Consider the following 12,111-nt stretch of genomic DNA (forward strand, 5'->3'; position numbering starts at 1 on the left):
TCTAATTTACCATGGGTTCCCTTTTTGAATGGGTTTTTAAAATAATTGTTTTTTATTTGTTTCTTGATTAAAGTTTATTATTACAAGAGACTTTTGAGACTGCCGTGTGCTTTAAAAACATGATTGAACCCAAAATATTTGACCAGTAGCATTACTGGTCAAATGTTTAGGGGTCAAAACAAATTTTTATTATTTTTTTTAGGACTTGAATTCTTTTATTCAACATGCTTTAAACCGATAAAAAGGGACACTATAGACATACAATTTCTTGTAAAATTCAAATTTTTAATACATGCTGTTATGCTGAACTCTCTATTTATCAAAGAAAATATATATACTGTATACATACTGTGTGTGTGTATATATATATATATATATATATATATATATATATATATATATATATATATATATATATATATATATACTGTATATATTTCACAGTATTATTACTGTTTTAATGATTCAACAAGCAAGAGAGCTGTTGTTGTATTTGCAACGTTTTAACGTTAATTTTATTTTATTTAAATGCAAAATTACTGCATTTTAAAAACATTCAAATTCTAGGGATGCTATGACTAAAAACACAAATTCTGTTCTGGGATTTCCTATACTATATCATAGCATCATCTGAAAGCTGAATAAATAAGCTTTCCACTGATATATGGTTTGTTAGGATAGAACAATATTTGTCCGAGATACAACTATTTGAAAATCTGGAATCTTAGGGTGCAAAACAATTAAAATATTGTGAAAATTGCCTTTAAAGTTGTCCAAACAAAGTTCTTGGCATTGCATATTACTACTCCAAAATTAAGTTTTAATATATTTACGGTAGGAAATTTTGAAAATATCTTCATGGAACATGATCTTTACTTAATATCCTAATGATTTTTGGCATAAAAGAAAAAATAGATCATTTTGACCCATACTATGTATTTTTGGCTATTGCTACAAATATACCTGTGTGACTTATGACTGGTTTTGTGGTCCAGGGTCACATATAGCAAATCTCAACTTGATTTTTATATAAAAATGTAAACTATAAAATCACCTAGCTCTTTATATATAGTTGAATATATACGTTCAACTTTATCCACACGCATACAATATACACACATAGAGCGATATATATAATATTATATAGCAAATCATTGCAAAATGTAAGCTATATTATTGCTCAGCTCTAATCTGCTAAATGTGGCTATAAGGCATGAAAATATTAAGATACAAACTTTAATATCAACATTTAATGTGAAGTTGCTTTGAAACAATGTGTAGCATACTGTGAAATGTGTTATGCAAATAATTTTGAGTTGACTTTTAAAACAGCTGTATCGCAAAAAAAAAAAAATAATAATTGTGTGTTATATAAAAGTCTATTAGGGCTGTAAAGAATTGCAATCAGAGATGCAGAGTCATATGGTTAAACCTAAGTAAAACTTAATTCAGAAGATTAAACTAGAGTAATGTGTGGCTTTGAGGTCAGTATGTGTGGTCTTTCTTAGATCGTGCCTAACTTGCATGGTGTCCTGTTTGTGTCAATGTGCCTGGTATATAAACAACATGTTAAGTCAGTAAGGTACCTTGGGATTGTACAGCTTAGCTCTGCGTAGTGACAGACGTTCCTCTTGTAAACTACGATCTGAAGTGGCTGGAAAACATCCCAAAGCCACAAACACTCCATTACAGGCCTGGCAGCACCACAAGCAGGAGGTACCCCTTTATTTTGGGCAATCTTTTTTTCCAAAAGCCATGACCTTAGAGGTGCGTGTGTATGTGTGTGTTGCTGTTTTCAAGACTAATAACAGTATTTAAGCCTCTGTGATCAGAGGTCTTCAAGGTACTGTACTCAACTGTATCTCAAACAGCCTGAAATGAACTTTGACTAAGCATGAAAAACAACTTCTCATATTCCAGCAGGCCTGGTGTCTCCTCTGACCAAAAAAGAGGAACCCCAGCATAAAGAGATTGACAAATAAAGAAAGATGTCTTCACTTGTAATCAAGTCCTTTTAATTATGATAATTACAAGACATTACGCTCTGCATCCCGCTCTTTTCCATATGCTGAAAACAAGTCCATGCGCCCAAGGTGCAGAGAGAGAAACCCAGAGATCTGAAGAGGAGGGTGTGCTTGAATTAAGAGTATAAGTGTGTGTTTTTGCTAGTCTCTGGAGGGAATTTCCAGCACACTCTCAATGTGGGATATGTTTCCCAGAAGTTGGGAGAGTGTCAGGACTGCGTACGGTGATCCATGCTGCGCTGCTGGTGTTTAAAATGCAAAATAGCCAGCAGCCGTCTGTGGTAAATTGTCACAAACTGACATTTATGCAATGTGTTTATGTTTTTACTCACCTTCATATTGTTTCTGACCTGTATGACTTTCTTTCTTGCTTTGACTTGAGCACAAAATGTGTGAAAGGCAATTTCCTACATAATTGTGACTTTATACCTCAAAATTTGACTTGATATGAGTTTGTTCTTAGAATTACCACTTTCCCAGAAATATCACGCAATTGCAAATTTTTATCTTACAATTACACACAACACCTACAAGAGATCAAAAATAGATTTATGATTATTTAATAATAATTAATGAATTAATTGAAAATTAAGTAATTAATAAAAAACTATATATATATATATATATATATTTCACCTCCCAATTACAACGCACCCCTTCACCTGAGTATTAATTGCACACACCTGCACTTCATCAGCTCCCTCATCAGCCTGCACATAAAAGCACACACCTCACACCAGCTCATTGCCTGATCTCGTTTCCTTTCGAAGTGGACTGATGCTACTACAGCTGCTAACCTGTGTACTTACCTTGATCTCCTACTTATCCCCTGTCTCATCTCCAGCGTGTTCTTCTCAATCAGACTGAATATTTTCAGTGAAATTCAATGTAAACTTCAGTGTTTTTGTAATGCATGGCTTCAGAAGACATTTCAGAAGACGCCAATAATTTTGTGGTCAGAAAATCATGCACACGTCGCTTGACAGATAGCTGCTTGAAAGCTTGATAGTCATTGTATTGGACTTTCCACTAAACATCTCCTTTTGCATTCCTTGGAACAAAAATATGGATTTGGAAAGATGTGAAAATGAGTAAATAATGACAGAATCTTAATTTGAAGTGAACTGCGCCATTTGAACCTCACACGTTGGCTATGTGGTTCAAAACACTTTGGTGGAGTTACCATGGAAGTCTTTGGAGCCTTATTTGTTGTTCAAGGGCGTTTATTGTTGTACAACCAGTAACAGACTGCAAGTCCTAACAATTATGAGATTGCATTGTTTGCAAAAGAAACAAAATTGTGTTAGGAGGAAGAGGCTCCCCCATCCAAACTCCTAAAATGATCTCTCTTGATCTTATCAATCTAACTGAAAGCAGCGGATGTTTTTACATACGTAAATAATCGCGTTCTCTCAAAATAACCTGAGCTTTGTTATCATAAGATATCAGTTTTCAGAGTGATGTCATGATCTTTACTTCCTTCTCTTTTAGAGTTTATTTATTTATGTTGTTAATTAGGGTTTTGTCAGCATGACATTTAACAAATATGAGCACATTTCAGATCCGAAAACACATTTACAGAAGAGGTGTTAATGCCGGTCGTTATCTAAAAAGCTTTATCTTTGGACTTTGTTCTTTTCATACATGGGTAATCAACATGTATGGTAGCCTGTTTAGAACCTGTAATTGTGAGGTAAAGTTTAAACAAAGAAATTCAGTCATACTGAACTACTGTAAAGTCACAATTACAAGAACTAAAGTCAAGATATAAAGTGCATGATTAAAGTCAAATTTGAGAATCCTTTGTGAAAAAGAAGTGTGCTTAATTATATTGAATGAGTACTTCAAACCTTAAAAGTACATTACAGATCATGTAATATTATTGAAATAAAAGGCCACTTTAGACTTAAAGTATTTAAAGAGAGTTCACTTTCTTGACAATGTCAACACACTTAAGTGCACTTGTAATGATGTCAAATAAAGTACATTTTAAATAATGTTTGGTAACACTTTAGTTAGGGGGCAATTCTCTCTATTAACTAGTTGCTTATTAGCATGAATATTACTAACATATTTGGTATTTATTAGTATTTATAAACCACTTAATAATGCCTTATTCTTCATGATACTTCAATTTAACAACTACTTTACTAACTATTAATAAGCAGCAAATTAGGAGTTACTGGGGCAAATGTCATAGTTAATAATTAGTTAATAGTGAATATTGCCCCCTAAACTAAAGTGTGACCTTATGTGACCGTGGACCACAAAACCAGTCTCAAGTCGCTGTGGGGTATATATGTAGCAATAGCCAAAAATACACTGTATGGGTCAAAATGATAGATTTTTATTTTATGCCAAAAATCATTGGGATATTAATTAAAGGTCATGTTTCATGAAGATATTTTATAAATTTCCTACTGTAAATATATCAAAAGTTAATTTTTGATTAGTTATATGCATTGTTAAGAACTTAATTTGGACAACTTTAAAGGCGAATTTTCTCAATATTTACTTTTTTTTTTTTTTTTTTTTTTTTTTGCACCCTCAGATTCCAGATTGACAATTTTTTTTTATGGAAAATTGACTATTATGAATGGTTTTGTAGTCCATGGTCACATAGTTTATAATATTTTGTCATGCTTTAAGGATGTACACTTATTTTGATGTGATAACTAACACACTAAAGCACATGTAAAGTTATAAAGTTATTAGTAATTTTAACAGTAGTGTGTTATTCAATATACATTAAAAGTTTATATATTTTAACCATCATAAATTTGTAATTAAAACATTTATTAATTATCACAAGGAGTTGTAAAATTAAATGTATTCATATGTTTGTTGATTAATCTATCTATCTATCTATCTGCCTGTCTGTCTGTCTATCTACCATTAGTTCATTTTAAAATGTCGTGGTGTGATAAATAGATTTTTATAGTATAAATATTCCTGGTATCTCAGTTAATATGGGCTTCTAAAAACTGTATGCATAATAATTAGAGAAGAATTGGGGAAACAATGTTTAAAACAGCTTTCAAGAATTGCTGAAAGTGCTTGAAATTCCATGTCAACTACTCACATACCAACGGCTTTTGCAAGTTAAATAGAGGCACTTCGCATACTTAGCATGTGTCTTAACATTTATCCAAGTCCTGACCAACAGGAAAAGACTATGTAAACAAAACATGTGCTAGCTGGAGTACATATCTGTAAAAATATCGATACCATCAATGACACATCAGCCCGTGACAGAAACGTCTGTAAACATAATTAGTCATTAAGTCTCTGACCTACTTCTTCCTTTACATAAAACCCAACCCAAGCTTTAGTATGCATACTGTAGTCTATTTTAGAGCCCAACTCTCTCTAGATTAAATTCTAACCCACAGCAGGTCAGAGCTTATCTACTGCCCTGCGCTTTGATGTCCTCATCTGTCTCTCTCCTGGCCCGCTGTTATTTTATGGCTGAATCATATCGCTGTCTGCTTAAAATCTACTCCTGATTTATGCTGGCCCCCTCTGTTAACAAAGCACTCTGGACTGGGCTGCAGGGATAGAGTCATCACATTCGGCACGTAGTCATGCAATGAAAGGACGCAGGCCTGATAAATTTACTCGAGACGACATAAACGCTTACTGGTAATGACAAAAGGTACAGCTAAATATAGGCCACCAGTGATGTATCACATCCCTGCTGTATCACTGCCATATGTAGAAGGATCATGCGAGAAGGGTCTGGTGTCTGATTTCATCACAGGATCATTTTGAATAAATAAAGACTATACTGAGGAGCCTAATGTGCTTTACTTGAACAACATCATGTCATGTTAATATAGGTGTTGTACAACCCCATAGGGAAGAAAACTATGAAAGATGTCTCTTTGTTTCTCTTGAGAATAACTGGAAAGCAAATGGAGACTTTAGCTTATCTCCTGCTTCTCGTCTTTAAAGCTTCTTTATGAAGAATCACTTGTTGTATTCCTCTTTTGTAGCGCCTGCAAAATAAAGAAATCTAAATAATAGAAATACCATGTTTTTTGACAATAACCATGATATACCTTAGTATTCTTTTAAGCACCTCGGCATGCAATGTAAATACCATGGTAATACCCGATATTGGGTACCATCTATGCAGCATTATACAACCACAGCACTTTTTCTTAAGAGAAAAAAAAAGAATGAATGAATAGTTTTCTTCTATAGTGTCTTTCACAGTGCATGACAGGAAACAAGTAGAACCGAAACAAAATGAAGAAATGCAAAAAAGACAAACTGCATGACAAACAATGACATGAGGAAAAATGGCATTGTTGATTGCAGTCACAAGAAAGAGTCGAACTGCATAAACATTTCAATAACCGTGAGCAAACAGATGCATTTTCAATTGTGTTTTGAAAAGGGTAGAGATTTGACTGAGATGCTGGGGAAGAGATTTCCAGTATCTAAGGGCCGAGGTACAGCAAGACATCTGAACTTAAAGGAACTGTTAATAAACTGTCTCCGAAAGACCTGTGTGTGTACACCAAAATCAAATCGAATTATTTGCAGGAGTAGATAGTCAATGCGAAGACACAAATAGATGCAAATTTGCACCGCGAGACGTGTTTGTCGCGAACATGCAATATTCGCCTCAATCACGTCTTCTGCACAAGTTGAAATTTTTCAATATGAGCAGAAATTCACATGACGTGTTGTCATGCAGGCCAATCGGAGAAGAGCTTGTTAACATGTCCGGTATCAGAAGATGTTTTTTTTTTTTTTTTTTTTTTTATTAGCGCAAGTGATGCGAAACACATCAGAGTAATCTAGAGCAAGTAACGCGCTGCAAATACTTGCTTTGTCCAACCAGGAGAGTCAAGATAATCAGATCATCCAATACTGTTGTGTAAAACGATGACAGGCTTAAAACAGCATAATTCTGCTACAGAACAGTAGAAAAGAGGAATGAGAGTCTTCACAGAAAGGATTTGCTCGAGGTATATAGGGTCGCTGTGATTTGCGGGTGCAGTTTGTGTTTAGTGTGGTTAGTTGCAGGCGGTCAGATCGCCTAGGCTGGTGGAGCACTTCAGTCATTTTGTGGTTAGAGGAACATTTACTTATCTCACTGAGAGAAAAATGTGTGTGTGTTTAAACGCATGTGGTCATGGCCTGGTTTGAATTGTCCTGATCAATCATTGTGTCACAGCAGTAGAGTGCACTGAACTTGCATGCGGGTCTAGATCAGAAACTCTGTAATGAAACAATGCAGCTTTATTAGCACAAGAAAATATATACTTAACCAAAAAATAAATAAAAATCTGTCATCCTTTACAAGCCCTCATGTTACTCCAGACCCTGGACAACATCCTAGACATTTTCAATACAATAAAACAGAATGAGGACTGGAGTTGTCAAGTATCAAAAATCACTATAAAATTATACAAAAAAGTTGTCCATACAAGTCATGCACAAGTCTTCTGAAGCTTTGTATAAAAGCATTTAAGTTTAGGCCTGAAATTTATTTCAGTTTGTGAATGAATATTTTTTTTGAGTCAGATACAGTATTTCAATACATTATTCTGGTTCTCGAGTTGAAACTGGTTATCCAGTTGCAATAGTTAAGTTACCAGTGATTAATGACAAACTATCATAGGACTTGCACTGTATATAGTACAAGATTCATATGGAACACTTTCATTATGCTTTTATGCTGCTTTATCTTACTTTTAGTTTTATGAGTAAATTATGACAGATTTTTTTTATTTTTGGGGTAAACATTCTCTTTAACCTACTGTTCAATGGTCTGGGGTCAGTAAAGATTTTTTAAAAATTAAAAAAAAAATGTCGCTTGTGCTCACAAAGACTGCATTTATTTTATTAAAAATATTAAAAACATTAATGGTTGTGAAATATTATTACAATTTTAAATAAATGTTTTCCTTTGTAATATATTTAAAAATTTAATTTATTCATGTGATGGTAAAGCTGAGTTTTCAGCAGCATTACTCCAGTCTTCAATGTTGAAAACAGTTGTGCTGTTTGCTTTTTTTTTTCAAACTGTGCAACATTATTCGGGATTCTTTGATGAATAGTGAAAACATGTTAAGAAACATATATTTTATCCATACACTATTTATCCGCTTTACTCAATGTCCGATATTGTGTGTGTGGGGGTTATATGTGTTGTAATATGTTGAAACTTGGTTTGTCCGCGAGCTATTCATTGTTATGGTGTCCAGAAACTCTTGTCATCAACTTGTATAAACAAAAGTAGCGCTGCTGCTCAGTTCATGTTGTATCAGTTAACCAAGCACTCAATGAAGGAAAAAGCTGCGACAGCACATATCTCCAGCAAATGCATTAGGACCATGCCATGGGAACGTACTCAAGAAAGTGAGAGAACTGAGAGAAAGAAATAGAAGAGATGAAAGAAGCCATCTTGGTCTTGTTGATCCTCTTCATCCATCACAATCAACACCAGGTTCAGCCCCAATTACACTGCAGGCCATGTGCTGATTGTTAATACTGTGAAAAACGGAGGGTGAGGTGGAGGGGTGATGATAGAGAGATGGAGAAAGAGTTGAAGGGGGACGGGTGGAAAAGGCTAGGTCATCTCTCGGATACGAGACATTTGGCCTGTACCTTACACGCAAACATCCATTTATATATTACATTATGATTACATATAAAAATCTCATATATCTTCTTAAAAATGTGTCCAAAAAGGACTGATTGTCCTGCTTTTGGAAAACCACAAAGAACTTTTTTTTCAACTCTTTAGAAAATCGTCTATGCACTGGTGCCATAAAGTAAACAAAACAGTTCAAAACCCATTTTATTTCTGTTACCTGATGTACTTCTGAGTGAAACAGGATATTCAATGAGAATGATGACAGAAATTCATTTTATTCATTGAAAACTGGAGACAAAATTGAGCCAGGCTTGGATGGGAACAACTGAAAAAGTAAGAACAATTTATAACGTCAGTCATTTACAGTAAAGCCTTCTACACACTGGACAATTTTAGCAATCCTATAAGATCATTGCAGATCACACTATGCTACATGGATCTAATGTAGTGATGTAGACTGTACGATGCTGATCTATTGACTCGTACGCTACGACGCAAGTTACTATTGAAGATTAAACCGTCATCAGCATGTGCTGGTGGCAAACAAAAACAGCATGATGAATCACACTTTGGCAGTTGTAGGTTTTATGTGTGCTGAAAAAAAATAGAAGTGGTGAAAGAGTAAGGGATAAGACCTTGAGGTTAGCAGTTTTATGTTTTAGCGCCATGTCGCGTTAATTTCATGTCGCATTTTTATTGGCTGGTCAGTAACGTGGGTCGTAGCAGCAAACACACAGTGCATGATCATGCTGAATTTCTGACACTGTCAACAGACGTCTTTGAACCTCACAGTGCCAATATCTGGTACAGCCAAAAATCGTGCAGTGTGTTTTGGGCTTAAGAGGCATAACAATTAATTTAATAAAGGGAAGGAATTGAAGGAATTTTTATTATTAGTTAAAAGTTCTATTAACTAGTCGGATCAGTTTACTTCCATTTTAAGCGCTATGCTTAAACTGCATTTTTACTTGATAGCGATTAGTTACCCAAATATGAAAATTCTGCTTTCATTTACTCACCCTCGTGTCTTTCTGAATCAAGATGGCGCAGCGCATGGCAGCTATTGTGCTTGGCTCTCCAATTGTTTTAGTGTTTTTGTTAGTTTTTCCTGTTTTTTGTTTGTCTAACACGATCAGTTTCACCAAGGAAGAACTGCTTAACATTCGGCAGAACACACCACAAAATCTCCAACCGGTTTTCGATTATTCGGATGTTTTGCTGAACATGATAGTTGGCGGAGCTGCAATGCTGCTTAGATGCTTTAGGACGCGCAGACGGGGGAAGAGAGCCGGCGCGCTCGTGAAGCTCAGACAGCGTGGATTTCGAATGCCGTTGCCTAGCATCCATCTGGCGAATCTCCGCTCTCTAACCAACAAAACGGACAAACTCCTTCTGCTCTCCTGGTTTAACAAGGACTTTTCAAACTCTGCTGCTCTGTGTTTCACGGAAACCTGGCTGAACGACAGACAGCGCCTTACATCTGCCTAATTTCCAGCTGATCAGAGCAGATCGTGATGCGGAATCAACGTGGAAATGCTTTTACATCAGTGAGAGGTGGTGTACAGATGTAACTGTGTTAAAGAAGATGTACTGTTCAGATCTAGAAACGCTCTTCATTAACTGCAAGCCGTTCTATTCACTGCGGGAGTTCTGCTCATTCATTCTCGTGAGTGTCTACATTCCACCACAAGTGCACGTGAGCACAGCTTTACAGAAACTCGCTGATATGATCACAGAGAGTGAGCAACAACACCCAGACTCTGTTTTAATCATTCTCTGGGACTTTAATAAAGCAAATCTCTCCCGCGAACTGCCAAAATACAGACAGCATGTTACATGTCCCACCAGAGACAGTAATATATTGGACCACTGTTACACAGCGATAAAGGACGCATGTCACTCTGTTCCACGAGCAGCTTTAGGACTCTCTGATCACTGTTTATTCCGACCTACAGGCAGAAACTTGAATCTGTTAAACCTGTATTAAGGACTGTAAAGAGATGGACTAATGAGACAGAGCGAGTTTTACAAGCCTGTCTCAACCTTACTGATTGGAGTGTTTTTGAAGCTGCTGATGATCTGGACGAGCTCACAGAGACTGTAACATCATATATCAGTTTATGTGAGGATATGAGCATTCCTACCAGGACTCATCTAACTTATAACAACGACAAACCGTGGTTCACTGCAAAACTCAGACAGCTCCGTCAGGCCAAAAAATATGCTTACAGGAATGGGGACAGAGTCTTGTATAAACAGGCCAAATACATACTGGAAAAGGAGATCAGAGTGGCAAAGAGGAATTATTCCGATAAGTTAAGGATCCAATTCTCTTCCAGTGACACGGCTTCAGTGTGGAAAGGTCTGAAAGACATCACCAATTACAAGACACCATCCCGCAGCACTGTGGAGAATCAACAACTGGCAGATGATCTAAATGAGTTCTATTGTAGGTTTGAAAAAAAACATTCCCATGAAGATGACATGCGCCAGGTCTTCAAAAAGAACAAGAGAAGGAAGGCATCAGGCCCAGATGGTGTGACACCAGCCTGTCTGAAATCCTTTGCTGACCAGCTGGCCCCCATCTTCACACAGATTTTCAACAGATCACTGGAGCTGTGCGAAGTCCCCTCATGCTTCAAACGCTCCACCATCATCCCCGTCCCAAAGAAACCCAAGATAACAGGACTTAACGACTACAGACCTGTGGCTCTAACATCTGTGGTCATGAAGTCATTTGAAAAACTTGTTTTGGCTTATCTGAAGGATATAACTGGACCCTTACTGGACCCCCTGCAGTTTGCTTACAGAGCAAACAGGTCTGTGGATGATGCAGTCAACATGGGACTGCATTTCACACTGCAACACCTGGACAGACTAGGGACTTATGTGAGGATCCTGTTTGTGGACTTCAGCTCGGCCTTTAACACTATCATTGCAGACCTCCTCCTGCACAAACTAACTCAGCTTTCCATGCCCACCTCCGTCTGTCAGTGGATCAACAGCTTCCTGACAGACAAGCAGCAGCTAGTGAGGCTGGGAAAATACACATCCAGCACCCGCACCATCAGCACTGGAGCTACTCAAGGCTCCGTTCTCTCCCCACTGCTCTTCTCCCTCTACACGAACGACTGCACCTCTAAAGACCCCTGTGTCAAGCTCCTGAAATTTGCAGACGACACCACACTGATTGGCCTCATTCAGGACGGTGATGAGTCTGCTTGCAGACAGGAGGTTAAGGAGCTGGGAATCTCGTGTAGTCTTAACAACCTGGAGCTCAACACGCTCAAAACTGTGGAGATGATTGTGGACTTCAGGATAAACCCCCCTGCACTCCCCCCACTCACCATCATGAACAGCATTCAGGTTCCTGGGCACCACTATTTCTCAGGACCTGAAGTGGGACATTCACACTGACTGTATTGTAAAAAAGGCCCAGCAGAGGTTGTACTTCCTTTGCCATCTGAGGAAGTT

The sequence above is a fragment of the Barbus barbus genome (assembly GCF_936440315.1).
Source record: "Barbus barbus genome assembly, chromosome: 16".
NCBI classification, from domain to species: domain Eukaryota; kingdom Metazoa; phylum Chordata; class Actinopteri; order Cypriniformes; family Cyprinidae; genus Barbus; species Barbus barbus.